At 44.6% G+C, this 27,039-nt stretch overlaps 1 protein-coding gene across 3 annotated transcripts in view; it reads right to left on the bottom strand.

Annotated features, from left to right (window-relative positions):
* The window catches only part of RHBDD1 (rhomboid domain containing 1), a 178,588-nt gene that overhangs the window by 124,809 nt on the left and 26,740 nt on the right, over positions 1-27,039 (bottom strand). Inside the window, exon 1 of one of the 3 annotated variants that reach the window (XM_063441006.1) lies at positions 1,119-1,143. The exons of the other annotated variants lie outside the window; for them this stretch is intronic. The gene's annotated coding sequence lies outside the window, so the exon portion shown is untranslated. Of the gene's footprint in view, positions 1-1,118; positions 1,144-27,039 lie in introns of those variants that run through there. 3 annotated transcript variants of the gene reach the window in all.

Genomic DNA, 27,039 nt, shown 5'->3' with positions numbered 1-27,039 from the left:
GACCAGTATGAGAGAGTGCAAGAGCGATAACACCAAATTTAACACACCTGCTCCTCATTCACACCTGAGACCTTGTAACACTAACTAGTCACATGACACCGGGCAGGGAAAATGGCTAATTGGGCCCATTTTGGAGTTATTTTGAGGTGACAGCAAATTTACACTGTTATACAGGCTGTACACTTACTACTTTACATTGTAGCAGAGTGTCATTTCTTCAGTGTTGTCACATAAAAAAATATAATAAAATATTTACAAAAATGTGAGGGGTGTACTCACTTTTGTGAGATACTGTATGTGTTGATGGCTTGGATCTTGTTCTTGCCATTGCGCTGGGACTTCAAGACCTGTCTGACTCTCTGGAGGTACTTTGATGTTGCTATCCTCCTTGCCTCTTCCTCATGGTTGTCATGTGTTTGTGGTACCCCCAGGTACTTGTAGGTGTTCTCCATACCTTCTATTTGGCTTTTTGGTCTTTAAAATCCTTTTGTCCCGATCATCTTCCCTCTTTTTGCTATCATCTGTCCACACTTATCTAGTCCGAATTACATTCTGATGTCCTTGCTGTATATCCTAATTAGGTGGATCAGTGATTCCCGCTCATGTCCCGCCCATTCTTGATGTAAACCCAATGTGTTTTGGACAGATGAGACCAAAGTGCAAATGTTTGTCCAAAATGCACAGAGCCATGGGTTCTCCCAGTGCAGAATTCAAGGTTTAAAGCTAATTTTGCACATTTATAAGGGGGTCAAATTATGAATGCCTAAATGTGCATTCTAAAAAAAAGTTATTTTTGTAAAAATGATCTTTGAAAGGGGTTGAGGGAACCCTCTCAGTGGGAATGGGTAAGCTGATCATACCGAGAGAAATAATGACTTACAGAGGTTTCTAAATACCACAGAAGGCAGCTGATTAGGCATGACTGTTGCAAATATCTATTCTGCAGGAAGACATCTGCCATGTTTTTCCTCATTCTAAGAAAATGTCAGCCTTATTTTTGGAATGTCATCTCATGAACCCACAAGTCAATTTCTCTTCAAGGGGACTGATCTTCTGATCATCAGTGGGCACAGGTCACATAATTTTATATGAGATGTCTCTGTCACTGAGTGACCCACCTTCTAACAATCTGAGATGGAGGGGGTTCAGTAATTGATGTGATTGCATTTTCTTCCTACAGAAATCAGAAGGAAATTTGCTGTCAATGGCTCTCTTTGTTATGTGCTTAGCATCCAGTTAGTGCATGGTCAAAAACAAACAAATACAAAAAAAAAACAATGGTATCCTGTTCAGAAGTATGTTACATTAAACACAGACTCAATGTTATGAAATAGTACCAGGACTCTAAAGTACATAATAATAAGTATGTTATAACACGCTGTGTCCAATACACCAGAACTAATCAACTGCTCCACAAAATAAAGGTTTTTTTTTCTTACAGACTACTACCACCATGATCACTTCTAAAAGCATACATGGTCATGGTGGTTAGAGGAACCCTTAAAAGAGGACGTGTAGTCTCTGATGATGTTGCACAATCTAACAGCTAATAAAAACACTATGTTTAGTTCCCCAATTGTTTGATGGGGACGGATCAGTTTTTGTTAATCCCTTGTATTATAATATAAATTCTGCTTTCTATGTGCTGAACATTGGGTAATAAGTAATTCCATTCTGACTGGTGACTTATTTTCATGGCTCGTAATCCTTGAAGCTATTTTTCTGATTGTCTGATAGAACAGATTAAAATAGTGATTGTTAGGGATGTGCATGGGCAAAAAATTTGTTTCGGTTCGACACTTGCGAAATTCGGGACTTTGGCAATTCCCTAACGATACTCCTAACCCTATCCCTCACCACCACAACCACTTACACATCTAGGGGGTAGGATTAGGGTTAGATTCCTGTAATTCTCCCTCCCTTTCCTGTTTTGCCACTTTTCAGAAATCCAAAGCACTTCGGCACTTTGGTTTGCTTCTTCCGAAATTCGGCACGCAATTCGGTTCGGCACTTCGGACATTCGGAAGCATCCGAATGTCCAAATTGCCGAAATTCGTCCTAATTTACATTCGGAACATAACGAATTGCACATGTGTAGTGATTGTTCATGGTAAGGGCATCTTGGCCTCCACTGCTAATATCAGAGTTACTTTGTTTACTAACCCATAGCATTGCCCATAAGAGAAACAATCTTGACTTACATTCATGTAGGACCAAATTAATACTAGGGGGTACTCCTTATTAACCTGTGGGCCAACATACACCTGGGTCTGAGCGGAACAGGTTGCGGTGAGCCCTGACAGGCAGCTAGCTGGGTGAAAATGTTTTTTTCACGAACAGCATGCCTGTATGCAAAATCAAGTGTTCTTGTTTATTACGGAAAATATAAGGGATCTTATACACATTTAATTCAATGTATTCCAATGAGTGGCACAAAACGAAATAATTTCATTGGCAAGTATATTATCGTCTTTTTCAGCTCCATATTAAAAGAAGGGTGTTGCTGGACTTGCTTAACCCTTTGTATGCTGTCTTAAATGAAGATCTTTAATTTTAAACATCTTCAGTTTAAGTTATTCACTTATACAGTTCCTCAGGGCTGTCATCAGAAATTTTAGGTCCCCTTACACAGCTCAAGGTCTGGGCCACCCCTGAATTCCGGCCACAGTGCCCACAGCCGTGTCTGCCAACAAGTATGGAGTATATGGGAGGGTGGAACATTACTCTCCCTCCCTGGTTGTCAGATGACACACCAATGTACTTGCAAATATACAGACACACAGATACACCACTGATACATAGATGCACACACTGGAATGTACACACACATACAGATACACAGACTGACAGATACACACATAATTTTTATATTTGATGCCTACCTCCTGTTAGCATACCTTTTGTCTGCAGGAGGGTGCCTTGCTTGGGGTGTTGCTGGCTGAGGCTGATTTCTCTGGGACCCTGCAAAAGTACACTCCTTTCTCTCTCCCACTGCTCCCTGTGCTGTGCCTCCTCCCTCCGGCACACTGAGCTCTCACTTTCTCTTAGGATGTAACTTCCTCTCACTTCCTCCCAGCCGGCTGATACTAAAGTGGTCCGGTAACAATCTTAATGGGCCCCACACCAGATCCGGCCCCTGTTCAGCAGCACCTATTGGATGGCCTTAAGTGAATCAGCCACTCGACGGGCCCCTCCAGCATGCAACCACACCATAAGTAGTTCTGCCGCTGGAAATGTGGAGCCCGTGCATCTAGGCCTCCCAGGAACGTGGGCACCTGACAGCAGTCAAGGATGTTAAGCAGATGGTAATCTTGAAGACAAGATACCAGGGCAAACACATCCTTATCTAGGGTATACAGTGGGAACTAGCATGGAATGGATACATTTATATTTGCCAGGCGGGTGGAGCCGAGTTAGGATGACTTTGTTGAACATTCTACAAACTATTATTTGCTAGTTATCCTGTTTAGCTAAATTGAAATGCAAACGATATGGATGCTTACATGAAAGCTGGCTGGTGCTCTTTATTGTTTTACCCAGTCTGACCCCTGACGAAGGGGCATCTTCGTTTTTCTTTGGCACAGGGCACTATACACCTATTCACAATGCAGACTTAAACAGGATATCATTTTATAGCACTTCACTTTTCTTTTTCTTGCTCCTCTGACTATCGAGCAAGTTTAACAAGGAGAGAGGCTTGTCTTTTACCTATACTACTCTGTTTACTATAACAAGGTTAGGTCACTATGCTGCAGCATTTTGCAACTATATATTTGCCGCAATTGATACATTTGGCAACACATATATAGAGACTAACATGGAACATTTTTAACTGTTTAATATCTGCATATATTTGGATGTGACCATTCTTATCACCCTATCTAATTGAACCACTTAAAGTGGCACTGTCATGCCGAACTTACCTTTCCTCAATCTCTTCCTCTTCTCCCCCTCTCTCAGGATCAGTTCTTCTTTTCTTCCTGTCTTCTTTAGTTTTCTTTAAAATCATAAGACGAAGTAGGGACTCTTTGTCTTATGGAGGATTCCTCCGCTTGACCAGCTCAGACCAGCGGAGGAGCAAAGTGTGCTTCATTTCCGCTGGTCAGAGCAATTTTCCCATGATCCCTAGCTTTCCTCCCTGTTCCCACAATGCTTCCTGTCAGTATTGCCGAACGTCCTGTCACTTAGACAGAACGCCGGCAAAACTGCCGAATTGCATCCTAACAGAATGAGAACAGTTTCTCCATTGGTGTTAGGATGCAATTCGGTACTTTGTTTGTATCGGAATTTCATTCTAATGAATGAAACTCCGATCCTATTCATTGCCACGGCTGCATCTTGCAGCCGCTTAGTAGATAACTCCCTAATTCCCACGGTATCAGGGAGCTATCTACTAAAAGGCTGAAAGACCTAAACTGGTCTTTCAGCCAACTTTACTAACACTAAGTAAAAATGACTTAGTATTAGTAAATAATATGCCCCTACTCGCTATACCGCGAGTAGGGGCATGTCTAGTAAGCAGTGAGCAGCCTGTGGCTGCTCACTGTAAAAAAAAACAAAAAACTAATAAACACTACCCCCCCCCCCACGGGGGTTAAAGATGGGGGGGACCTACTGTCCCCCCCCGGCCCCCACCCCTGCGCGGTGGGTGGGGGCCCTAATAAAACAATTAGGGGGGGACCTATTGTCCTCCCCCCGGCCCCCACCCCTGCGCGGTGGGTGGGGGCCCTAATAAAACAATTAGGGGGGGACCTATTGTCCTCCCCCCCGGCCCCCACCCCTGCGCGGTGGGTGGGGGCCCTAATAAAACAATTAGGGGGGGGGACCTATTGTCCTCCCCCCCGGCCCCCACCCCTGCGCGGTGGGTGGGGGCCCTAATAAAACAATTAGGGGGGGGACCTATTGTCCTCCCCCCCGGCCCCCACCCCTGCGCGGTGGGTGGGGGCCCTAATAAAACAATTAGGGGGGGACCTATTGTCCTCCCCCCCGGCCCCCACCCCTGCGCGGTGGGTGGGGGCCCTAATAAAACAATTAGGGGGGGGACCTATTGTCCTCCCCCCCGGCCCCCACCCCTGCGCGGTGGGTGGGGGCCCTAATAGAACAATTAGGGGGGGGACCTATTGTCCTCCCCCCCGGCCCCCACCCCTGCGCGGTGGGTGGGGGCCCTAAATGAAACCCCCCCCATCAAGGTGACTAGGGGTCACCGCCCTGCGGAGCTCAGTACGCGGCGTGGCCTCCATGGGTGAAGATGGATTAATTTTTGTTTGCGCTCGTTTTTTTTTTTGTTTTTTTGTTTTTTTAAAGTGCGACGGGTATGATGGATTTTTATTTGGCCTTTTGGGGGGCTGAAGAAAGAAGAATTTAGAAAAAAGAAGACGTCAAATGGGCCACCCCTGAATTCCGGCCACAGTGCCCACAGCCGTGTCTGCCAACAAGTATGGAGTATATGGGAGGGTGGAACATTACTCTCCCTCCCTGGTTGTCAGATGACACACCAATGTACTTGCAAATATACAGACACACAGATACACCACTGATACATAGATGCACACACTGGAATGTACACACACATACAGATACACAGACTGACAGATACACACATAATTTTTATATTTGATGCCTACCTCCTGTTAGCATACCTTTTGTCTGCAGGAGGGTGCCTTGCTTGGGGTGTTGCTGGCTGAGGCTGATTTCTCTGGGACCCTGCAAAAGTACACTCCTTTCTCTCTCCCACTGCTCCCTGTGCTGTGCCTCCTCCCTCCGGCACACTGAGCTCTCACTTTCTCTTAGGATGTAACTTCCTCTCACTTCCTCCCAGCCGGCTGATACTAAAGTGGTCCGGTAACAATCTTAATGGGCCCCACACCAGATCCGGCCCCTGTTCAGCAGCACCTATTGGATGGCCTTAAGTGAATCAGCCACTCGACGGGCCCCTCCAGCGTGCAACCACACCATAAGTAGTTCTGCCGCTGGAAATGTGGAGCCCGTGCGTCTAGGCCTCCCAGGAACGTGGGCACCTGACAGCAGTCAAGGATGTTAAGCAGATGGTAATCTTGAAGACAAGATACCAGGGCAAACACATCCTTATCTAGGGTATACAGTGGGAACTAGCATGGAATGGATACATTTATATTTGCCAGGCGGGTGGAGCCGAGTTAGGATGACTTTGTTGAACATTCTACAAACTATTATTTGCTAGTTATCCTGTTTAGCTAAATTGAAATGCAAACGATATGGATGCTTACATGAAAGCTGGCTGGTGCTCTTTATTGTTTTACCCAGTCTGACCCCTGACGAAGGGGCATCTTCGTTTTTCTTTGGCACAGGGCACTATACACCTATTCACAATGCAGACTTAAACAGGATATCATTTTATAGCACTTCACTTTTCTTTTTCTTGCTCCTCTGACTATCGAGCAAGTTTAACAAGGAGAGAGGCTTGTCTTTTACCTATACTACTCTGTTTACTATAACAAGGTTAGGTCACTATGCTGCAGCATTTTGCAACTATATATTTGCCGCAATTGATACATTTGGCAACACATATATAGAGACTAACATGGAACATTTTTAACTGTTTAATATCTGCATATATTTGGATGTGACCATTCTTATCACCCTATCTAATTGAACCACTTAAAGCGGCACTGTCATGCCGAACTTACCTTTCCTCAATCTCTTCCTCTTCTCCCCCTCTCTCAGGATCAGTTCTTCTTTTCTTCCTGTCTTCTTTAGTTTTCTTTAAAATCATAAGACGAAGTAGGGACTCTTTGTCTTATGGAGGATTCCTCCGCTTGACCAGCTCAGACCAGCGGAGGAGCAAAGTGTGCTTCATTTCCGCTGGTCAGAGCAATTTTCCCATGATCCCTAGCTTTCCTCCCTGTTCCCACAATGCTTCCTGTCAGTATTGCCGAACGTCCTGTCACTTAGACAGAACGCCGGCAAAACTGCCGAATTGCATCCTAACAGAATGAGAACAGTTTCTCCATTGGTGTTAGGATGCAATTCGGTACTTTGTTTGTATCGGAATTTCATTCTAATGAATGAAACTCCGATCCTATTCATTGCCACGGCTGCATCTTGCAGCCGCTTAGTAGATAACTCCCTAATTCCCACGGTATCAGGGAGCTATCTACTAAAAGGCTGAAAGACCTAAACTGGTCTTTCAGCCAACTTTACTAATACTAAGTAAAGATTACTTAGTATTAGTAAATAATATGCCCCTACTCGCTATACCGCGAGTAGGGGCATGTCTAGTAAGCTGCTCACTGTAAAAAAAAAAAACAACTAATAAACACTACCCCCCCCCCCCCGCGGGGGTTAAAGATGGGGGGGACCTACTGTCCCCCCCCGGCCCCCACCCCTGCGCGGTGGGTGGGGGCCCTAATAAAACAATTAGGGGGGGACCTATTGTCCTCCCCCCCGGCCCCCACCCCTGCGCGGTGGGTGGGGGCCCTAATAAAACAATTAGGGGGGGGGACCTATTGTCCTCCCCCCTGGCCCCCACCCCTGCGCGGTGGGTGGGGGCCCTAATAAAACAATTAGGGGGGGGACCTATTGTCCTCCCCCCCGGCCCCCACCCCTGCGCGGTGGGTGGGGGCCCTAATAAAACAATTAGGGGGGGACCTATTGTCCTCCCCCCCGGCCCCCACCCCTGCGCGGTGGGTGGGGGCCCTAATAAAACAATTAGGGGGGGGACCTATTGTCCTCCCCCCCGGCCCCCACCCCTGCGCGGTGGTGGGGGCCCTAATAGAACAATTAGGGGGGGGACCTATTGTCCTCCCCCCCGGCCCCCACCCCTGCGCGGTGGGTGGGGGCCCTAAATGAAACCCCCCCCCCATCAAGGTGACTAGGGGTCACCGCCCTGCGGAGCTCAGTACGCGGCGTGGCCTCCATGGGTGAAGATGGATACATTTTTGTTTGCGCTCGTTTTTTTTGTTTGTTTTTTGTTTTTTTAAAGTGCGACGGGTATGATGGATTTTTATTTGGCCTTTTGGGGGGCTGAAGAAAGAAGAATTTAGAAAAAAGAAGACGTCAAATGGTAAGTTTAATTTTTTTTTTTACAGGTTAGTTATTTTATTCCCCCCTCACTATTTTTAGGGTGAGGGGGGTAGGTAGGGGATAGAATGTTTTGGGTGGGGGGGTGACTAGGGGCTTGGGACCCCTAGTCACCTTGATGGGGGGGGGTCATTTAGGGCCCCCACCCACCGCGCAGGGGTGGGGGCCGGGCGGGAGGACAATAGGTCCCCCCCCTAATTGTTTTATTAGGGCCCCCACCCACCGCGCAGGGGTGGGGGCCGGGGGGAGGACAATAGGTCCCCCCCCTAATTGTTTTATTAGGGCCCCCACCCACCGCGCAGGGGTGGGGGCCGGGGGGGAGGTCAATAGGTCCCCCCCCAATTGTTTTATTAGGGCCCCCACCCACCGCGCAGGGGTGGGGGCCGGGGGGAGGACAATAGGTCCCCCCCCTAATTGTTTTATTAGGGCCCCCACCCACCGCGCAGGGGTGGGGGCCGGGGGAGGACAATAGGTCCCCCCCTTATTGTTTTATTAGGGCCCCCACCCACCGCTCAGGGGTGGGGGCCGGGGGGGGAAGAGAGTAGGTCCCCCCCTTATTGTTTTATTAGGGCCCCCACCCACCGCGCAGGGGTGGGGGCCGGGGGGGAGGACATTGGCTCCCCCCCTACTTATTACCATTTTTTTTTTACAGTGAGCAGCCACAGGCTGCTCACTGTTTAGTGGACATGCCCCTACTCGCGGTATAGCGAGTAGGGGCATTGGGGAGATTTTAATCTCCCTTGTGCTATTATGGGGGTTATATTGACCCCCATAGAGTAAGGGGGGGACCTGGGGGGCTTATGAAGTGGTGGGGAGCTCTGCTCCCTGCCGCTTCTATAGTTACATATTACAAGGAGGGAGCTGCACGCCGGTAGCTCCCTCCTTGTAATAAACTGAACGAACAAACGAACACTGATACTCAGTGTTAGTTTGTTCATCTGATATTTTCTATTCATTCATTCGTCTGTCTGATGAATGAATGAATAGGTGAAATTCCCGTTCGCATGTCCAGGTGTTTCACTGGGCATGTGCGGGAATCTCACAGTCTATCTAGTGTGGGCAGATGACGTGTCCCACAGGGACTTCACCTACCCACACAAAGATGGCGGCGCCCTGAATAAAGATCGGGGCAGAAAATAAAGAATTAAAAAGAGGTAAAAAGAGGGGGCTTAGGGGCATTTGGGGGTGACTAGGGGGTCGATTGGATGTAGTGGAGGCGGGATGAACTTGTGGCAATAATGGCAACTGATAGTGTAGATTTAGTTGCTGTTACGGAGACATGGTATAATGAGAAGAATGACTGGGACATAGCAATACCAGAGTACTCTTTATATAGAAAAGACAGAGAAGGCAGGAAAGGGGGAGGGGTGGCCCTGTATGGGAAGGATAGCATAAAATCGAGCCTGATAAAAGTTAGTGAGGTGAACATAGAGTCTGTTTGGGTTACGTTAGAATTTGGTAATCACACAGTAATTCATGTAGGTGTGATTTATAGGCCCCCAGGACAAATTGAAGAGTTAGATAATCGACTAGTTGAGGAAATAGCTAAAATGGCAATGAAGGGGGAAGTTATCATCATGGGTGACTTTAATCTTCCTGATGTGAATTGGAAAACAAAAATAGCTGCTTGTGCCAGGAGCACACCTATTCTAAACTCCCTACTGGGATTGTCTCTAAAACAAGTCATTAAGGAGCCAACTCGTCAAGAGGCCATACTAGATTTAGTGTTAACAAATGGAGATTTGGTATCCGATATTACTGTAGGTGAAAGTTTAGGATCCAGTGATCATCAATCAGTGTGGTTTCATATAAGAACAGTGACTGAGTCACCCCACACAAAAACAAAAGTTTTAGACTTTAGAAAAACAGACTTTTCTCAAATTAGAATATGTGTAAAGGAGTCATTATCAGACTGGAGCAATTTAAATGGCGTCCAAGATAAATGGGATTATTTAAAAGTTGCACTACTGAAGGCAACAGAAAATTGCATTAGGCTTGTCAGTAAAAGCAAAAAATTCAAGAAACCACTGTGGTACTCTGCAGATGTGGCCAAAATAGTAAAAAACAACAAGTTAGCATTTAGTAATTATAAAAAAAACAGAGTGAGGAAGACAGAATGATCTATAAGATTAGGCAGAAAGAGGCTAAGCAAGTTATAAGAGCTTCCAAATCACACACAGAAGAGAAAATAGCACAGTCAGTAAAAAAGGGGGACAAAACTTTCTTTAGATACGTAAATGAGAAAAGAAAAGTAAAACAAGGATTAGTTCGATTAAAAACAAAATAAGGAAGGTATGTAGAAGAGGATATAGGTCTAGCTGACTGCCTCAATTAATATTTTTGTTCGGTATTTACAGATGAAATTGAAGGAGAGAGACCTCAGTTAAGAAAGAGGATAAATGAGTTATTTATTACACGTGAGTTTACAGAGGAAGAGGTTCTACTTCAACTGTCAAAAGTAAAGACAAATAAGTCAATGGGACCTGATGGAATACACCCAAAGCTATTAAAAGAGCTTAGTGGTGTACTATCAAAACCATTAACAGATTTATTTAAACAATCATTGATAACAGGAGTAGTGCCAGAAGATTGGAAGTTGGCAAATGTTGTGCCCATTCACAAGAAAGGTAATAGGGAGGAGTCGGGCAACTATAGGCCAGTAAGCCTTAATTCAGTAGTGGGGAAAGTGATGGAAACCATGTTAAAGGATAGGATTGTTGAACATCTAAAAACACATGGATTTCAAGATCAGAGACAACATGGGTTTACTTCAGGGAGATCATGCCAAACTAATCGTATTGATTTTTTTTGATTGGGTATCTAAAATTATAGATCAGGGTGATGCAGTAGACATTGCTTACCTAGATTTCAGTAAGGCTTTTGACACTGTTGCGCATAGAAGGCTTATCAATAAACTGCAATCTTTAAGTTTGGATTCCAATATTGTTGAATGGGTGAGGCAGTGGCTGACAGGCAACAGAGGGTTGTAGTCAATGGAGTATATTCGAAGCTTGGGCTTGTCACCAGTGGGGTACCTCAGGGATCTGTACTTGGACCCATTCTCTTTAATATTTTTATTCGTGATATTGCAGAAGGTCTTGAAGTAAGGTATGTCTTTTTGCTGATGATACTAAGATATGTAACAGGGTTGATGTTCCAGGAGGGATAAGCCAAATGGCTAATGATTTAGGTAAACTAGAAAAATGGTCAGAGTTGTGGCAACTGACATTTAATGTGGATAAGTGCAAGATAATGCATCTTGAACATAAAAACCTAAGGGCAGAGAACAGAATATTTGATAGAGTCCTAACCTCAACATCTGAGGAAAGGGATTTAGGGGTGATTATTTCTGATGACTTAAAGGTAGGCAGACAATGTAATAGAGCAGCAGGAAATGCTAGCAGAATGCTTGGTTGTATATGGAGAGGTATTAGCAGTAGAAAGAGGGAAGTGCTCATGCCATTGTACAGAACACTGTTGAGACCTCACTTGGAGTGCTGTACACAGTACTGGAGACCCTATCTTCAGAAGGATATTGATACCTTAGAGAGAGTTCAAAGAAGGGCTACTAAACTGGTTCATGGATTGCAAGATAAAACATACCAGGAAAGGTTAAAGGAACTTAACATGTATAGCTTGGAGGAAAGACGAGACAGGGGGGATATGATAGAAACATTTAAATACATAAAGGGAATCAACACAGTAAAGGAGGAGACTATATTTAAAAGAAGAAAAACTACCACAACAAGAGGTTTTAAATTAGTGGGACAAAGGTTTAAAAATAATATCAGGAAGTATTACTTTACTGAGAGCATAGTGGTTGCATGGAATAGCCTTCCAGCTGAAGTGGTAGAGGTTAACACAGTAAAAGAGTTTAAGCATGCGTGGGATAGGCATAAGGCTATCCTAACTATAAGATAAGGCCAGAGACTAATGAAAGTATTTAGAAAATTGGGCAGACTAGATGGGCTATCTGACGTCACATTCTATGTTTCTATGTTTCTATGCCTCATACAAAAGAGCTCTCAGAAGACCTACGATTAAGAATTGTTGACTTGCCTAAAGCTGGAAAGGGTTATAAAAGTATCTCCAAAAGCCTTGCTGTTCATCAGTCCACGGTAAAACAAATTGTCTATAAATGGAGAAAGTTCAGCACTGCTGCTACTCTCCCTAGGAGTGGCCGTCCTGTAAAGATGACTGCAAGAGCACAGCACAGACTGCTCAATGAGGTGAAGAAGAATCCTAGAGTGTCAGCTAAAGACTTACAAAAGTCACTGGCTAATGCTAACCATCCTGTTAGCGAATCTACAATACTTAAAACACTAAACAAGAATGGATTTCATGGGAGGATACCACAGAGGAAGCCACTGCTGTCCAAACAAAACATTGCTGCACATTTACAGTTTGCACAAGAGCACCTGGATGTTCCACAGCAGTACTGGCAAAATATTCTGTGGACAGATGAAACCAAAGTTGAGTTGTTTGGAAGAAACACACAACACTATGTTTGGCCAAAAAGAGGCACAGCACACTCAACATCAAAACCTCATCCCAACTGTGAAGTTTGGGGCTGCTTTGCTGCGTCAGGGCCTGGACGGATTGCTATCATGAAAGGAAAAATGAATTCCCAAGTTTATCAAGACATTTTGCAGGAGAACTTAAGGCCATTTGTCTACCAGCTGAAGCTCAACAGAAGATGGGTGTTGCAACAGGACAATGACTCAAAGCATAGAAGTAAATCAACAACAGAATGGCTTAAACAGAAGAAAATACGCCTTCTGAAGTGGCCCAGTCAGAGTCCTGACCTCAACCCGATTGAGATGCTGTGGCATGACCTCAAGAAAGCGATTCACACCAGACATCCCAAGAATATTGCTGAACTGAAACAGTTCTGTAAAGAGGAATGGTCAAGAATTACTCCTGACCGTTATGCACGTCTGATCTGCAACTAGTTATTAAATCCAAGGGTTCACATACTTTTTCTACCTGCACTGTGAATGTTTACATGGTGTGTTCAATAAAAACATGGCAACATTTCATTCTTTGTGTGTTACTAGTTTAAGCAGACTGTGATTGTCTATTGTTGTGACTTAGATGATGATCAGATCACATTTTATGACCAATTTGTGCAGAAATCCATATCATTCCAAAGGGTTCACATACTTTTTCTTGCAACTGTATAACTGCAGCCCATGATTATACTTACCTGAATATTCTGGTGGAAAGTCCCCACATTTTAAAGACTGATATCCACATTATTCTGGTAATTAACATACCAAATCATCTCACCTAACTTGCATCTTAATACGATAATTTGCACTTCTTAATATGGTACAATGATATTTAGATAATCCCCCTACATTGTCAAATAAATTAATAAAGCTAGATATTGAAAGGGTACTGCTATCATGGTTTCCATATATCAGTCAGAGGTTTAGCCAACAGACTTTGATAATAAACACTTGCTCTCTTTACTATTTGGTTAAGTGCAAACGCTCATGCCCAAAAACTATTTTGCTTGAGAGGGTTTCCAATTTATCGTTTCTATTTTCAATATAGGGATTAAGCCCTGAGACATTACTGGAGGGTCTCTCTGGTGATCTAACTCAGTAAGGGTGGACCTGCAAGCGCAGCCCACCTTAGTGACTATATTTTCACAACCTATTGTATGAATTGCCCGTGAGACTCACTGATAGTCACTGGGAAGCAGACTCGGACTGGGATATTCATTCTTTTACATTCAAAGGGCAAACAGCATGATTGGGATGTATGGAAAAAGTTACAGTTTCACCATCTGCACAAAAACTGTAACCTCTGTTACTTTAAGCCCAAATACCTTGATTTGATTGATATAAAACAAAAACAAAATATCACTTAGTGATGCCTAGTGGGAATATTAAATCTCAGGGGTATTCAATAAACCCTGAGTTGTAGTGAATTGGAAACTTGAGCCAAAAAATTGCTCCAACTCAGCTATAGCCACAGTTTGACTATTTAAGGCTCAGTTTTTCAATTTGGACTATTTAGAATTTAGTGAATAACCCTATCTGACTACACACAGTTTCTATTAAAATTAACATATAGCTTGAACATGACATCATCCTAATTTACTAATAAACAATGTGCCACATCAAGAAAAGTACATGCAGGTTAAAGAACGTTGCACTCTGAAAGAAAAAATATTGCAGCGTAACTCAGGAGCTTCATTCACAGGGGAGCCGCTAATTCTCCATTCAGCAAACAATAGTAATTCAGGAACAGGCAACATCTGAGTCAAGTATCCAATTACAGTGGGACCTCGGTTTACAAATGCCTCGGTTAACATAATTTTCAGTTTACAAATGAAAATCCCTTGAAAATAATGCATCAGGTTTACAATTATTTTTTGCAATACAAGGCAAGTTTCCCCAGGATGCATTGCACCTGGGAGGTTTATAGCACTGCCCCCTGTATGCTGGAGCCTGTGAGTAACACGTGGCATCGAGTGTGTAGCTGTTGGAGCGGCTTTTGCATCGAGTTTTGGAGCCATTCTGGAAATTGTTTGCAGTTGTTTTGGGACTTTTTGGTGCATTTCTCAAGCTGTGGAAAGGTAGGGAGCTGAGCTTTGTCGTTTGCATGCCTTTTACTGTGTTTTGCATTGTGAGTTGGTTTCCATGCCAGCTCATTTTTACTTTTTTCTGACCTCTGGAACAGATTAATTGGTTTTCAATGCATTCCTATGGGAAACCACGTTTCGGTTTACAAATTATCCGCAATAAGAAACGTCCTGGAGAACGCATTAAATTCGTAAACCAAGGTCCCACTGTACTTCAATATAGTGACATGTGCATAAAAATAAAATATTTTAGTTTGCAACGAGCACTTATAGTGTATTACATTGGTGCCTGTTCTAAAATTGTATAAACATGTTTTTTTTTTATGTATATAACTTCACAGCATTGTAATTCATTCATATTTTATTAATACAACAAAAGAGTACGTAATTTCCAAACTTTTCCTAGATCATACCTCACATCTACAGGAAACATGGAAAAAATCTGAATGACACCCTGAACCATAAAGACGTCAACCTCTACTTTCATTTTTATCCAATTCACCCCTTTGCTCATAACATAACATTGTACATATACATGCCAACCATTTTTTTTTTTGCAGTCCAAAACTGTGCAAAATGAAATGTAAATTATAAAGTGCCACCATTTGCTCCCGCATTAAATTGGTTTTAAGCCCAAATACAAAAATTGGGGCTCTTTCAGTGACTAAAGCCTCCCCTATGCTGCGGCTCAGTTAAAGTGGAGGTGACTTACAGTTAAAGGGACACTATAGGCACCCAGACAACTCACAGTTCTCTTAACACTACAATGAAAAACATTCCAGTTTTAGAGAAACTGCAATGTTTACATTGAAGGGTTATGACTGTCTCCAGTTGCTGCCTCACAGCTTCCTGCAGGGGGGCATGCAGAGGCAGAGAGACACTATATTTAATACCGTTTTTTTATTCCCAACACTTTAGCATTCCTTCATTTTTGCACAGGCTCGCAGATGTTCATAGAGTATGCAGACTACAAATTTCCTCTGAAGTCAACTAACATATCTTGATAACTTGCAACAGATAGTCCATCTTTATATGATAAAAAAGTAAGCGCCGAATAAATATTGGCGACCAATGAATCAGGATGCTGATGGGTGGGATTTAGGAGGGGGCAGACAAGTTACGCAAATCTCTTCACTGATACTGTCCTCGAATAAGGGCAGGTCCACCTAAAGAACTGGTAGGTCAGCCTGGAATGAATGTACGCAAGGCTGCCTACCAATCACCCAGACCAGCCCAATGAGGGCAGACAATGCAGAGAGCCCTTGGCATAGCTCTTAGCACAGCAAGAGTGCATCTAATGATGTTCTTGCGCTCTTAAGGTACAGGTACTTGATGTTCCCATTAGCTAAACACCAGGGAACAAACCCAGGATGGCAGATAGAACCCTACATTTTGGACTCTCCCATCTGCGCGTGATGACCTTCTGTGACATGCCAATAACTCGTCCTGTTGGAAGGTTTGTAGCCATGGATTCATGCAAGGTTTAATTGAACAATGGCTGCGAGGACACTGCTAATGTTCAAATGGAATTATGTGATAGTACATACTGAAACAGAGCACGATAAAATAATAACTCCAATACAGCAAATGTCTAGGCTCAGCTAACTGTTTACAACATGTCCTTCCTTCTATGTTATATAAAATGCATGAGCTATTTCAAACTTATAACCAGTGTACCTTTTCTTCAGTCACAGCTTATAACTAAGAATAAATCTATTTATTTGCTGTCAGCTACAGTTAGAGTCTAAATGTGCTAGGGTCAATTACAACACAGGTTGGCAAAACAAATCTCAAGGACCACTAAAAGTTCAGGAAAAAGGGATTACTATAAAACCAGGTAAAGCGTAATCCTGCATTATTAATGGCCCATGAGGACTGCTTTAAAAATCATGAATTTGGTTAACGTTAAAATACAAAGAGCTATGACATCATTACTAAAATAATGAGTTTACGCAAATAGGTTCCTTTCATGCTGAAAAGTAGAAAGTGCCAAAATAATGTTTAAGCATAATCTAAGGTATTAGATGTACAAGTACAAAAGGTATTTTTGGAGAAACAACACATTTAAATCTAAAAAACATAACAGCACCTCACATCTAGTATTCTGTTGGTCACCATGGAGAATGCACCACCTCTAGAACTATGCACTGTTTTCTTCTTATGGACACTTATTAGTTTTACTCAAAAACACCTTAATCTGCAATTATAGTAGAACATAAGGATGCAACTAGTCAGGACATTTCCATCCTAAATCCAGATCCTGTCGGAGGCCGATGTCAAGGACAACAGAGGTACACGGAAACGAGAAACAAGCCAATGTCAGGATAACAAAGAGCAAGAATAGTCATGCAAGCCAAAGTAAAAAAACAAACAAACACATATGTGTAGACAAAAACGCTCTCTCAGGTAAACAGAAACCACGACAGGGTAAGGAAACAAGGACAACCAGGAAGTATATATACCCTATACTGGGTTGTGATTCGTTACAGAGGGCCATGATGTCACAATTGTGTGTACATCAGCAAAAATAGCCACACAGACTGACATTATAAAAGGAGACCAATGGGAGGGTTCCATGTAATATAGGATGTCATAATGATGCACCATAAAGCTAGGGCGAGTTGGTGAGCATCAGAACACAGAAGAGACATCACTATGTCAGGGCTTGACAAATTTGCTTGGAATCTGGGAGCCAATCTAGAAAAGTTAGGAGGCAGAGAAATCAACGTCAAAAATACAATTCTTAACCCCCCCTTAAGGACACATGACATGTGTGGCATGTCATGATTCCCTTTCATTCCAGAAGTTTGGTCCTTAAGGGTTTAAAGGGACACTATAGTCACCAGAACCACTACAGCTTAATGCAGTTGTTCTGAAGTCTATATCCTGTCCCTGAACGCTTTGCAATGTAAACATTGACTTTTCAGAAAAAAGGCAGTGTTTACATTGCTGCCTGGTAACACCTCTAGTGACAGTCACTCAGATGGCCTCTAGAGGTTCTTCCTAGGTCAGTGCTTCACAATGTGCAGCACCTATGTTAATGTTCATTTATTATTATTTATCATTGCTATTTATAAAGCGCCAACAGATTCCGCAGCGCTGTACAATTAGTGTAGAAACGTACAATATACAAAGACAAATACAAGAGGTAAGAGAGCCCTGCCCGTAAGCTGATATCTAGCCATTGGAGCTCTTTTATACAAAGTGCTTGGCTAGATGGCCCGTGAGCTTACAATCTAAAGGAAACCATGGGGATTTGAGACAAGAGGTAGCAGGGGAAGTTTGGAGGTGATGGCTGAACGAGTTAACAGAGAAGCAGCTATTGGTAAGATGTTAGGGAAATGAAGAGGTAATTGGGTGAGAATCTCAAACAGCTGGAGGAGCATGCTATATATTAAGGGAGACCGTGGGTGGGTTGGAAGTGGGGAGAAAAAATGCAGTCTTTCACTGACTTGAGTGAGGCCTGAATAACAGAATAGGATTGAACAGTTATATGGAGGTATTTACAACTGGGGAGGAGAAAAGGGGGGGGGAGGGGTAGAGTATCCATGTGTTCTATACTATTGAAAAGTTTAGCAACCAAATTCTATCACCCAAAATATTAATAACTGTCTACATGAAATATTGGTCAGAAACATTAAATGACTATAGTACATACTGCATGCACAGAATATTTCAAACTACAGGTAAAATGGTTACAAATCTATAGTAATAAATGAGAATATAGATGTTCCCTATAGAGATGCATTGATTCAACGCACCTCTATGAGAAGTTTAATTGGTAGAAGCATTGGATTGGCTGAGATCATCAAGATTGATAAGCTCAGCCATGGAGGTTGGGCCAGCTGTAGCATCATCAGGACGGCATGGGGATAAAAGGTGAGTAAAAACACTCACAGACATACAGACACACACACACACACACACACACTCAGACATACAGACACACACACACACTCAGAGACAGACACACACACACACTCACATACAAACACACACACACACACACACTCACAAGTAATTACTTATTTAAATTCACCCAGGCTCCTTACTTCTGGAGAGCTGGAGTGGATAGGCTTTCCCTGGGGTCCAGTAGGGCTGCTGTCATCTCCCTACTCAGCTCCCGCTCGCACACTGTTTAGTGAGCCGGGGGCCGGAGTGACGTCATAACCCGGCACCGGCATTACTACTGTCACGTATTCATCCGCTTATAAAAATGTGGTTAATTACATTTACTCACCAGACAGGAAAAGTTGTGCCAAGCAGCAACCAAATCCACAGAAGGGTTAATGCTGAGCAGCAATTATGCAAATGGGAACCTGGTAACTGCCTTTGGGGTCAGATCTAGAGGAGGGGTATTTAGGCCCAGTTCTCATCCTGCTCAGTGCCCTGTTGTTGTTTCCCTTGTGGTTGTCCGACAGCGCGTTATTGATTCTGGTAATTCTGGTTATTTGACTTTGGCATTGTTTTTGACTTCCCTGTTTTCTGTGTCCCTGACTCCTGGCTTTTCCTTATGGCTTTTCCTTATAGCAGGCTCGCTGCCTAGGTGTTCTCTTTGACTCCGACCTCTCCTTCAAGCCTCATGTTCAATCTATCGCCAAATCCTGTCATTTCTATCTCAAAAACATTGTGCACATCCGCCCCTACTTAACGTTAGATGCAACTAAGGTGCTGGTCCATTCCACTGTCCTTTCTCGCCTTGACTACTGTAATCCGCTTCTCAGTGGTCTTACGTGCTCCCAACTTGCGCTGTTACAGTCCATAATGAATGCGGCGGCGAGGCTCATCTTCCTGTCCGCCCGCACCTCCCATGCCTCACCCTTCTGTCAGTCCCTACATTGGCTTCCTATAAAATATAGAGCTCAATTTAAAATTCTGGTTCTTGCTTTCAAATCTCTACATAATGCTGCTCCCACCTATCTATCCTCCCTTATACACAAGTATGTCCCGTCTAGGCCCTTACGATCTGCTGAAGACTTACATCTATCTTCTGTCCGTACTCCCACCTCTGATGCTCGCCTTCAAGATTTCTCGAGGGCTGCACCGTTCCTGTGGAACTCGCTTCCCTCCTCCGTTAGATGCTCACCCAGTCTCCACTGCTTCAAAAAATCGTTGACCCACTTCTTCATAAAAGCGTATCAATTAAACTGTTAATAGCTCCCAACTGATTCCTCTTCTGCAACTGTCACTAGTCTTATACTATCCTTACCTTTTGTGTCATTTTAACCCACTCCCTCTAGCATGTAAACTCATTGAGCAGGGCCCTCAACCCCTCTGTTCCTGTGTGTCCAACTTGTCTGGTTACAACTACATGTCTGTTCGTCCACCCATTGTAAAGCGCTGCGGAATTTGACGGCGCTCTATAAATATCATAATAATAATAATAATAATCGTGTCTCTTTCTGTTTCCCTTGACCTCGGCTATTCCTGACTATTCTTTGGTACGTTAGTCCGGCCATTCTAAGGTCCGGTATATGTTGCCTATACGTGCTGGATCATTCTGTAATCCTGACATTACAACATGGCTATAGATCCTGTAGAATTGTGTAAGTACATAGCTGCTTGCGAAAGGAAACTAGAGGAGAATGATCACCGCTTGGATCAATTTGCCCAGGCTTTCAGTACGCCTCTTACTCGTACAGCGCATCTGCAACCTGCGGCTGCTCCTACTGTCTCACCTCCGCCTTGTGTACCTCCGCCTATAGTATACAAGGCACCAACTATCTCTCTATCTGGTGCCTGTCAGGGTACTCATCTGTTAGGCAGACAGCCAGACGTGGCCGCTCCTGGAGTTCCCAACAGGGGACTTGAACCGGGGAACTTATCAGTCCTAGTCCTGATTTCTACCTCTGAGCCACAGCAGCTTTACACAGAGACTACTGAGTCCGGTCCTGTTCATCCTGGCATGGCTTATACACCGGGGGCTGCACCTTGACTTGGCTGTGTCTCACCTGACTCTCATCGGTCATCAGCAGGGTATTTAAACCCAGCCTCTTCCTGTGCTCAGTGTCAAGTCTTTGATCTAGTGTTCCTGTGTCGTACCAGTGTTCCAGTTCATCTACTTTGTGTTATTGACCCCGGCTTCTGACTCGTTTATTCTGACCTCTGGCATCCCTTGACTTCGGCTACTCCTCGTTGTTCCTGACCTCTGGCATCCTTTGACCTCGGCTATCCCTCGACTATCCTGCTGCTTCAGTCCTTGCCTGTCCTGCGTATTTGGTACTGCATCCTGCACAGCCCCCGTGCACAGACCCACAGGCCAGGTGAATTCTTACCTGACCACCTCGGCCTGTGGCTATCTGCAAGGGTGAGCAACATATCTGCGCTACAGACTCCCAACTCAGGTAAGACCCTGACAAAAGACTTGACCAATATGGAGTCCGCAGAAATGTGCTCACCCTCACTCCAGCAAGTGTCCAGCCTGGCCCAGACTGTTTCGGAGTTGCAGCAGGAAATTTTTTCTCTTAAAGGTGCAGTACATCCAGCTCCGGAACCCTTTGTCATCATGCCCGACAGATTTGATGGTAACTACACGTCCTTTCAGTCATTCAGGATGGATTGCGAGGTATTGTTTTCTTTAAAGCCTCGAACTTACGCCACGGATTTCATCAGGGTCAGAGCGGCTATCAACCTGTTGTCTGGACGCATCAAAGTTTGGTCTTACCAAATGTTGCAGAGGAAGAGTCCTGTCCTTGTCAGCTGGGAATCCTTTATTATTGCTATGGACTCACAGTGCAGGACCACTAAGCCCAAGCCAGCTCCACCTACTAAAAAATCGCGGAGTCTACGTTACCAAGGAACCGAGTACTATCACCACACCCCAGTGATGCCCTCTTATGATCCAGTTCCCAGGAAAACTCCAGAGGTATCCTGTGTTCCACTTGATCCTGAGGAACCTATGCAAATTGGACGTGTCCACTGCAAAGTCACACCTAGGGAGAGGGACCGAAGGAGAAGCCATGGTCTGTGTTTTTACTGTGGAGAAGGAGGACACTTCATCACGCTTTGTCCTGTTCGCCCTCCTAGACCTCCAGCTCTCCGACTGGGTAATAATATTCTTCGTCCAGTGTACACCGCATATCAGCCTAAAGAGCTACAAGGGAGCCGTTATTCCTGCCCAGGCTTGGCTTCCATGGAAAATGCTATACCCCCTGCTCCAGAGTCGTCTGCATCTACTACCAAAGTTACTTCCTGTAGTACCACCACTACTTCCTGCCCACTTGAAAAGGATTTACCTATGGATTGTGTCATTGCTTCTAATGGCACTACGGTCTGTAAAAAAGACCTAGAAGTGTTCGAAAAAGCACTGCTAGCTACGAGCACTGTTCCTGCCGAAGTTGTGGAAGTTTTTGTCACCCCTACCCGGAACCTAGACCGATCGTCAGCCGTACCAGAAGCTGGTACTGGGAAATCCCGAGCTAATAAGGGATTCCGTACTGAGGACTTTCACTATGGGGACTCGATGGATTCTGAGAGTGACTCTGGAGAGGCGGATTATTTCGATGAGGAACCTACTTACGCCCAGAGGTCGTTTTTAAAGGGGGAGGTACTGTCAGGGTACTCATCTGTTAGACAGACAGCCAGGCGTGGCCGCTCCTGGAGTTCCCAACAGGGGACTTGAACCGGGGAACTTATCAGTCCTAGTCCTGATTTCTACCTCTGAGCCACAGCAGCTTTACACAGAGACTACTGAGTCCGGTCCTGTTCATCCTGGCATGGCTTATACACCGGGGGCTGCACCTTGACTTGGCTGTGTCTCACCTGACTCTCATCGGTCATCAGCAGGGTATTTAAACCCAGCCTCTTCCTGTGCTCAGTGTCAAGTCTTTGATCTAGTGTTCCTGTGTCGTACCAGTGTTCCAGTTCATCTACTTTGTGTTATTGACCCCGGCTTCTGACTCGTTTATTCTGACCTCTGGCATCCCTTGACTTCGGCTACTCCTCGTTGTTCCTGACCTCTGGCATCCTTTGACCTCGGCTATCCCTCGACTATCCTGCTGCTTCAGTCCTTGCCTGTCCTGCGTATTTGGTACTGCATCCTGCACAGCCCCCGTGCACAGACCCACAGGCCAGGTGAATTCTTACCTGACCACCTCGGCCTGTGGCTATCTGCAAGGGTGAGCAACATATCTGCGCTACAGACTCCCAACTCAGGTAAGACCCTGACAAAAGACTTGACCAATATGGAGTCCGCAGAAATGTGCTCACCCTCACTCCAGCAAGTGTCCAGCCTGGCCCAGACTGTTTCGGAGTTGCAGCAGGAAATTTTTTCTCTTAAAGGCGCAGTACATCCAGCTCCGGAACCCTTTGTCATCATGCCCGACAGATTTGATGGTAACTACACGTCCTTTCAGTCATTCAGGATGGATTGCGAGGTATTGTTTTCTTTAAAGCCTCGAACTTACGCCACGGATTTCATCAGGGTCAGAGCGGCTATCAACCTGTTGTCTGGACGCATCAAAGTTTGGTCTTACCAAATGTTGCAGAGGAAGAGTCCTGTCCTTGTCAGCTGGGAATCCTTTATTATTGCTATGGACTCACAGTGCAGGACCACTAAGCCCAAGCCAGCTCCACCTACTAAAAAATCGCGGAGTCTACGTTACCAAGGAACCGAGTACTATCACCACACCCCAGTGATGCCCTCTTATGATCCAGTTCCCAGGAAAACTCCAGAGGTATCCTGTGTTCCACTTGATCCTGAGGAACCTATGCAAATTGGACGTGTCCACTGCAAAGTCACACCTAGGGAGAGGGACCGAAGGAGAAGCCATGGTCTGTGTTTTTACTGTGGAGAAGGAGGACACTTCATCACGCTTTGTCCTGTTCGCCCTCCTAGACCTCCAGCTCTCCGACTGGGTAATAATATTCTTCGTCCAGTGTACACCGCATATCAGCCTAAAGAGCTACAAGGGAGCCGTTATTCCTGCCCAGGCTTGGCTTCCATGGAAAATGCTATACCCCCTGCTCCAGAGTCGTCTGCATCTACTACCAAAGTTACTTCCTGTAGTACCACCACTACTTCCTGCCCACTTGAAAAGGATTTACCTATGGATTGTGTCATTGCTTCTAATGGCACTACGGTCTGTAAAAAAGACCTAGAAGTGTTCGAAAAAGCACTGCTAGCTACGAGCACTGTTCCTGCCGAAGTTGTGGAAGTTTTTGTCACCCCTACCCGGAACCTAGACCGATCGTCAGCCGTACCAGAAGCTGGTTCTGGGAAATCCCGAGCTAATAAGGGATTCCGTACTGAGGACTTTCACTATGGGGACTCGATGGATTCTGAGAGTGACTCTGGAGAGGCGGATTATTTCGATGAGGAACCTACTTACGCCCAGAGGTCGTTTTTAAAGGGGGAGGTACTGTCAGGGTACTCATCTGTTAGACAGACAGCCAGACGTGGCCGCTCCTGGAGTTCCCAACAGGGGACTTGAACCGGGGAACTTATCAGTCCTAGTCCTGATTTCTACCTCTGAGCCACAGCAGCTTTACACAGAGACTACTGAGTCCGGTCCTGTTCATCCTGGCATGGCTTATACACCGGGGGCTGCACCTTGACTTGGCTGTGTCTCACCTGACTCTCATCGGTCATCAGCAGGGTATTTAAACCCAGCCTCTTCCTGTGCTCAGTGTCAAGTCTTTGATCTAGTGTTCCTGTGTCGTACCAGTGTTCCAGTTCATCTACTTTGTGTTATTGACTCGTTTATTCTGACCTCTGGCATCCCTTGCCTTCGGCTACTCCTCGTTGTTCCTGACCTCTGGCATCCTTTGACCTCGGCTATCCCTTGACTATCCTGCTGCTTCAGTCCTTGCCTGTCCTGCGTATTTGGTACTGCATCCTGCACAGCCCCCGTGCACAGACCCACAGGCCAGGTGAATTCTTACCTGACCACCTCGGCCTGTGGCTATCTGCAAGGGTGAGCAACATATCTGCGCTACAGACTCCCAACTCAGGTAAGACCCTGACAGTGCCTTACATAAGGAAGAGATTACATTTCAGGTTATTGCATCCCCTTCCTGTCCGATCATATTAGGCTTTCCATGGCTTAACAAGCATAACCCTCATATTGACTGGGCTAATGGGGAAATATTAGAATGGGGTAAGGATTGCTATGAAAGGTGTATATTGAATGTTGCCAAAAGAGTGGGCACTATTGGATTTCCCACTAGTACACCTCAAAACACGGAAATCCCTATACAGTACCAAGACATTAAAGAAGTATTCAGCAAAACTCAGTTGAATACTCCTCACAGACCTTATGACTGTTCCATTAATTTACTACCTGGCGCTATGCCACCTAAGTGAGCAGTCTATGCTCTGTCACCTCAGGAGAGTAGAGTAATGGAGGAATATATTAAGGATTCATTGAATAAAGGCCACATACGAAAATCATCCTCGCCTGCTGGGGCAGGATTTTTTTTTGTATCTAAAAAGGACGGTGAGTTGCGCCCATGTATCGATTACAGGGCATTGAACAAAATCACCATTAAGAACGCCTACCCTTTCCTCTTATCGATGAATTATTTCATAGACTCCAAGGCACTAAAGTATTCACTAAGCTTGATCTTAGAAGTGCTTACAATTTAGTGAGAATCAAGGAAAACCACGAGTGGAAGACTGCATTTAATACCAGAAGAGGACACTATGAATATCTAGTGATGCCATTCGGGTTGTGCAATGCTCCAGCGGTTTTCCAAGATTTCATAAATGATGTATTCAGGGATTACATTTACTCATTTGTCTTGGTCTATCTGGATGATATCCTTATTTATTCTCCTGACATTCAGACTCACCACAATCACGTTAGACAAGTTCTGCAGACCTTGTTAAAGAATCAACTTTATTGTAAATTAGAAAAATGCATCTTTGACCAATCTGAAGTACAGTTTTTGGGATATAATAATATCTCTGCCTCGGGGTTTCAGATGGATCCTAAAAAGCTGTAATCGGTTCTACAATGGCCTTTACCCACAGGGTTGAAAGCCATTCAAAGGTTAATTGGTTTTGCCAATTATTACAGAAGGTTTATAAAGGGATTTTCTTCAGTAATAGCCCCCTTCACCAATATGACACGCAAGGGGGTTAGCAGTACGATATGGTCTAAGGAGGCTATAGAAGCCTTTGAAACTCTCAAACAGCGGTTTGCTTCCGCCGACATATTGATACATCCTGACACCAGTAAACCTTTCATACTGGAAGTTGATGCATCAGAGACAGGGGTAGGGGCAGTTCTCTCCCAGAGGGAGAGCCAGGATACTCCATTGAACCCTTGTGTTTACTTCTCTAGAAAGTTGTCTCCTGCCGAGCGAAATTATGATATTGTCAATAGGGAATTGTTGGCCATTATTCTAGCTCTCAAGGAGTGGCGACATCTTTTAGAGGGTTCCAAGGACCCCCTTTTGATCATTACTGATCACAAAAACCTTTCTTACCAAAGAGATGCTAAATGATTGTCTTCTAGACAAACTAGGTGGTCTCTGTTCCTTTCTCGCTTTAATTTTCTTATTACTTACAGACCTGGTTCTAAAAATGGCAAGGCTGACGCCTTATCCAGACAGTTTGATACAGAGTCTATACAAGAGCAAGAAAAGTTCCATATCATTCCCCCGGAATGTATCATTGTTTCCACTATCCTTTCATTGTCCTCTCCATGGCTTGGCTCCATCATGGAGGCTCAGTCTCAGGCACCCTGCGGTAAACCTCAGGACAAATTGTTTGTTCCATTGGGAGTGAGGGTTAATATCATGAAGGTGTTTCACGACAATGTGTCTGCTGGTCACCCAGGTATTAATAAATCCACTTCTGCTATCATGAGGACATTCTGGTGGGATTCCCTCAGGAAGGATGTTAAGGAGTATGTGCAGGCTTGTTCTGTTTGTGCGGTTTCCAAAGTACCTCATAAACTCCCTTGTGGCTTGTTACAACCTCTTCCCGTTCCTGAGGTCCCATGGTCCCACTTGTCTATGGATTTCATTGTAGAACTTCCTAGTTCTAATGGTTATACCACTATTCTCATGGTTGTTGACCGTTTTTCTAAAATGGCTCACTTCCCTCTCAAGAAATTACTGTCATCTCAAGACCTAGTACTGATCTTTATAGGTGAGATTGTCCGTCTGGATGGCATTCCTTACAATATTGTATCATAGAGGTTCTCAGTTTGTATCCCGGTTTTGGAGGGCTTTCAATAAGCAATTGGGGATTGAATTGTCTTTTTCATCCTCTTACCACCCCCAGACTAATGGTACAGCTGAGAGGGCTAACCAGTCTTTGAAGTTATACTTGCGTTGTTTCGTTAATAGCACTTAAGACAATTGGTCCGAATTATTACCATGGGCCGAGTTTGCTAGGAACAATGCTGACCATGACTCCTCTGGGCATAGTCCATTTG

This window comes from Pelobates fuscus, chromosome 2, assembly GCF_036172605.1.
Source record: "Pelobates fuscus isolate aPelFus1 chromosome 2, aPelFus1.pri, whole genome shotgun sequence".
NCBI classification, from domain to species: domain Eukaryota; kingdom Metazoa; phylum Chordata; class Amphibia; order Anura; family Pelobatidae; genus Pelobates; species Pelobates fuscus.
This window is presented reverse-complemented; position numbering and strand designations above follow the sequence as displayed.